Raw genomic sequence first — 5,898 nt, 5'->3', positions numbered from 1 at the left:
AGCCATGATGAAGTCAGACCAGCCATGCCCAGTCCAAGATATGCCATAGATAATGTGGTTCTTGGGGGTTGCCATCACTCTGTAATTCCCTTATTTAAGGCTCTCTCTCCAATAAACCTTCATCCTTTCTGTGTCTTTCCCACTTTCTGCACATTTTTAGCTTTACTTTATATATGGTTAATTGTACTATCTTTTTTTGCACCAAGCTTTCCAGTTTTTATATAGTATTCTGACTCCCTGATTTTGATTGCTGGCATTAAAAACAAATCTTGAGGTTTGGACAACCTGACTCCACATTTTCAAGTAGGGAAACTGAATAGTCATTGAGATTTGCTGAGGAGAATTTCAAGTAAGAATATACAGTACATAAAAACCCTAGCTCAGGGCTTCCCTGGTGGCGCAGTGGTTGAGAATCTGCCTGCCAATGCAGGGGACACGGGTTCGAGCCCTGGTCTGGGAAGATCCCACATGCCACGGAGCAACAAAGCCCGTGAGCCACAATTACTGAGCCTGCGCGTCTAGAGCCTGTGCTCCACAACAAGAGAGGCTGTGACAGTGAGAGGCCCGCGCACCGCGATGAAGAGTGGCCCCCGTTCGCCACGACTAGAGAAAGCCCGCACACAGAAACAAAGACCCAAGACAGTCAAAAATAAATAAATAAATAAATAAATAAATAAATAAATAAATAAATAAATAAATAAATAAATAAATAAATAAAAAAAAAAAAAAAAAAAAAAACCCTAGCTCAGAACACTAGGCTGTTCTGTGAATTATCATGCTTCTCTAGGGAGATATTCTGAAGAGACTCAGGCCCTCCAATTATACATCCCAGCTCTATAGATTACCAACCTGCAACAAGGAAGGGATCTTACCTGAAAAATGAATATATTGGTGGCATCTCCTTAAAGGGCTACTTTGAGAGCTAATTAACATAATTTATGCAATATGCCTATGTATTTTCTAGCATTCAAAAATCTCAGCTTACGTTGTTTTTATTATTCTAGACTGAGCTTTTTGAAGCCCAGGAGTTTAATCATAGCTATATGTCCCATGCCTAATACAAAGACTGGGTTTTCAATATATATTTTTCTAAGGAATTAACCATTTATCTATATCACTTGATTTCATTGTTTTTTCACTTTAAAGGACTAGAGAAAACTGACATTGAAAATTTCAATTAAATTTGAAGCAATACAATCCTGAATATACAGTAATATTTAACAAAATGAAGAAAATAGTGCCATGTTCAAATATTTACACCTTTTTCTCTTATCAAATCTAAGTCAAATCTCCTCTATTTGTGCTCATTCCATCATTTTTTTCCTTAAATGATCCCCTGCATCTCACTTCAAAATTATGAAAATTATCTTTTAGCATATGATAAATATTAAAAGCCTCTTTTTATTTTTTGTGTCCTCACTAAATATCATGAAAGACCACCATGTATACAAAGCTAAATAGAAATATACAGGTTTTTTTTTTTAACGTTATTTCACAAGTATCCTTTCCTGTTGCCTGACACTCTTCTTTTTTTTTTTTATTAATTAATTTATTTTTGTCTGCATTGGGTCTTCGCTGCTGCGCCTGGGCTCTCTCTAGTTGCAGAGATTTCGTTGCTGTGCACGGGCTTCTCACTGCAGCGGCCTCCCGTTGTGGAGCACTGGGCTCTAGGCTCGCGGCTTCAGTAGCCGCGGCATGTGGGCTCAGCAATTGTGGCGCACGATACCAGCCGCTCCGCGGCATGTGGGATCCTCCCGGACCAGGGCCCGAACCCGCATCCCCTGCATTGGCAGGCGGATTCCCAACCACTGCACCACCAGGGAAGCCCAGAAATATACAGTTTTGAAAGACATTTATCTTTCTCTTCATGACAGAAATAATTTTAAGATAAGTATTTTCACCTAATAGAATATACCTTTACTATTAACCAATTATAGTGAAATTCTTCAATAAGAATTTTATTTTATGTATATAACATTTATGTTAGAAATATTGACTTCTATTAGCTGTAAGTCAAGTTTTACATTTTATCATGTCTTTAATTTTATTTAATATATGTCCTCATTCCTGGCCCCCCCAAATTATAGGAATCATATTTATAGTAAAACAAGATGGTAAAACCAGAATATTCAATTTTAAAATTTACAAATATTTAAAGCACATTAATTATAGACTGCCATATGGTTGTGACCAGCATAACATACCTCTTATTTCAGGCTGATCATTCACTCATCTCATTGTCCTTGTTAGAGCCCATGATGTGAAAAGAGTAAATTGTAGTTTGCATCTGGGGTATTTCTCAGATACAAAAGTGTTCCTAAATTTTTGTTGCTTCAGATGAAATCTAAAGCTAAATAATGGAAAGATAGATAGAATTCTAATTCTTACTATCTAATTCTATCACAGTTATAAGAGTAAATGTGAATACAAGTAAAATTCATTTAAAAATGTGCGGAAAATGCAGAGGATTAGAAAATTTAAAATAGTTACAATGACCTCCTGCTCCAGCCCTCTAAATTTTAATTGGATGCTCAAATTATTGCCATTTTATTGTTCACACTTTTTTTTTTTTAATTCCAAAACGGTTCATTTTATAAATCAGAATATTTTCTTTATTTTGGATTGGAGACTACATAATACTATTGATTTTAAACGTTAGGAGGATGAAAGGAAAGAAGTATATAGAATATGCATATTGCTTTGATTTCATGTGAATTCTAGGAGGAATAATACATAAAACCAATCCAAATTGTTAGCTAAATTAGAAGCCATTCAAATTAACCAGGCATTTCCCTCTACCTCCAAAAAGAATCAAAGAAGTTCAAATACTGCCATAAGAATTGATCCGGTCACACACATGGTTTTATCAGAACATATTCTCTTTTCTAAGTGAAAATAACCTCCTTCTGAGAATAAAAATCTGAACAGAAATCTCATTCTTGATTATCTGCAAAAGCTACAAAAGCACTATGGGCCATTCAACCATCAGTTGGCAGAGTTTTAAGGAAGTCCATTCCCGAAATGTATCTTTATTTCCTGATGTGCTTATTGCCAACGTTATTTTAACTGTTAGAGTTTCTTAAAGACATAAAAGCATTTGGCTAGATGTTCTAAAGATGATGGCAGTAGCCTGCAGCTTACATAAACACTATAGGTCCAAGGACATAGTTGAAATAAAGCAGAACATCAAACACACAGCTTATATAAAACTTAATACACTCAGCCTGGAAGATACTTTTAAACATTTGCTAAAATTACTTTACAAGCAGGCACGTTCACTATAAAATCATTGTAATGGAGAAATGAAGCAGGGGTACAGAATAAAAACAAAATTCTCCAAAACAATTCAGTTTAAGCACCTAGCTAACAACTAGGGTTATCTTGATGCAACTTACAAAGTTTCCTCATATGAAGATCTCATTTATAGCTGTCTGGTGTAGATAATTATCTTATTAAATTTAATGTTGTTCCTGAAAGCTCTCATGTTTTTAATAATCTCTAAAAGAGTCCCTGACCTATTTACCTTCCAGATATGTGTGCTTGTGCTTCTAAGTAAGATTAGTTCATGGGCTATACTTAAAAGCATATGTGCATATATTTGTTAGCATAGGATACAATGCTTATTAATGACTGAGCATTATTATTTACTGGGAGGAGAATCAGTAGTATTGGAAGAAGAAAAGTTGTCAAAGTTAATAAGCAGAAATTTGTGATTAGTGAGTTCAGGTAAGATACCACATCCGAATTTTCCTGGATATTCTTTTATTGAATTTCTGCTTTCTCATCACCTTCTATAAAAGAAGGAAAATTGAGGGGGAACAATATCCCAGAAGAACGTGAACCCACATTCCATACCCAGTAGAGCACCTTAGCCAGTGAAAAATTTCTGGGGGACAATGGGAAGATGAAGGCCCAATAAAGTCTCTTGCTGACTCTGTTTTTTGCAAACTGTCACTTTCCTCAATGCAGCTTATTTCCTGTTGTGTTTAGCATAAAATTGTGGAACTGACCTTGAACTTGATACTTGACAGGTGCTAACCATGAAGGGGACAACCTTGTCCTATAAGATGAAAATATAAAAATGAATATATATACACATTTAATTTAAAGAATGTTTTACTATCCTGTGGAAATGATTAATCATATCTCCTAAGGAAATCATGTCTCCTAAGTCATTGTGTTTGTAAATGCCTGTAATAAAAATCATAGCATGCATGCTCGACCTTCTACTTCCCATTATCAAGTAGAAAGCAACAGGAAAATATTATATCATCTCTGAAAAAACAAGCTCAGTAACCTATAAAATATTTTTTAAGCTCGTCAGATGACTCATATTGCAAGGCCACCTGGTGAAATTAAATCCAAAGAGTGAGGGTGACGATTCAAAGAGGTAGAGTAGAGAGACAGGACAAATGAACTGGCTTACTTTAGGCAGTTCTTCAGGGAGAAGAGGTGTTCTTCATAGAAGGAGGAAATAAAGCAGCTGAAATTTTAACAAATCCTTACAGATCTAGAGTAGCACAACAGTTTAGAATCCCAGGAAGCACCGAGAACAAGGAAAGTCAGCAGCCATTCTACAACTCATTTCTACATTCCTCCACCAAGGGTTCACAAGGAAGATTAGTAGCACCGCAAGAGGCCTGAGGGAAAAGCCCCCTGCAGTGTAGACATACAGGGATTGCCAAGGTGGAAGCAGTGGAACCTAGAGAAAGCTCTCTGCACCCTGGACCCTGGGTACGTTCAACAATGTAGTGGTTGACTATCACAGGGAGACAAATAGACAACATGTCTGTGTACCAGACACTTCTCTGATACAAGGCAAAAGCCATCTACTGCTGAAAGAAGGGCAAGAAACCTCCTCACCTCCAGGACTCTACACTGACTTGAGGCAACACCTCTGCTACTGGGGGAAAGGCAGAAAACACCTGGGCTAGGCCCTGCACTGAGAAAAAGGAAAGGTTGATTGCCACACAAGGAGGGTCAGGACTGCAGAGAAAGCCTCATCCCTGAGGTTTAGATACCCAAGTACTGCCTAAAACTAAGACTGAAGCAGGAGAATTGAGCAACCTCTCCACTCAATATCAGGAAACACATATGCACACAAACACACACACACATATAAACTACAGAGCAATATCCCTCATGTAGACACATATAGAAATCCTTAGTACAACATTAGCAAATATCCATGTAATAGTTAATTTTCCACATTAACAGATTGAGGGTATAAAATCATATGATTATTTAAATTGACGTAGAATAACCATTTGATGAAATCTAAGAATAGAAAAATCTTCTCCACTTTATAATGAGCATTTACAAAGAAGCTACAGCCAACTCCTATTTTAACACTGATAGTGTTTTATACAGTATCATGGACAAGACAAGAATGTCCTTTTTTACCACTTTCTCACATAGCATTTTACTGAAATCTGAGGCAGTGCAATAAGACAAGAACAAAAAGCATATTGGTTGGAATTAAAAAGTAAATCTTTCTTGGAAGATATGTGTGCATAGAAAATGGTAAAAAAACAAACAAACTACAAGTGAACACAGCTTGGCAGTTTCTTATAAAATTTAACATGCAGTTGATTCTATTTCTGGGAATTTATCTGAGAAAAATAAAACCTATGTTCACACTAAACCCTGTACATAAATGTTTACCAGTATACAAATAAAGCTTTATTCAAAATAACCCAAACCTGAAGACCACCCAGTTGTCTTTCAGTTGGTGAATGGATCAACAAACTGGTTCATCCATACCATAGAATACAATTCAACAATAAAAATGAGCTAACAACTGATACAACCTGGATCAATCTACAAGGAATTATGCTGAGAGAAGCTGATCTGAAAAGGTTGCATAATATATCATTTCATACATATAACATTCTTGAA

General features: G+C 36.2%; 1 long non-coding RNA gene across 1 annotated transcript; it reads left to right on the top strand.

The window, feature by feature from the left end:
* The first annotated feature begins 387 nt into the window (after positions 1–387).
* LOC309628740 lies at positions 388–5,540 on the top strand. The gene is made up of 2 exons (XR_014244688.1): positions 388–1,471; positions 1,841–5,540. It is a non-coding gene; the product is annotated as an uncharacterized lncRNA (long non-coding RNA).
* The last annotated feature ends 358 nt before the right edge of the window (positions 5,541–5,898 follow it).

Source organism: Balaenoptera borealis (genome assembly GCF_965194805.1).
Source record: "Balaenoptera borealis genome assembly, chromosome: 5".
NCBI classification, from domain to species: Eukaryota; Metazoa; Chordata; class Mammalia; order Artiodactyla; family Balaenopteridae; genus Balaenoptera; species Balaenoptera borealis.
Note: the sequence above shows the minus strand (reverse complement) of the source record. Positions and strands in the feature narration are given on the sequence as shown.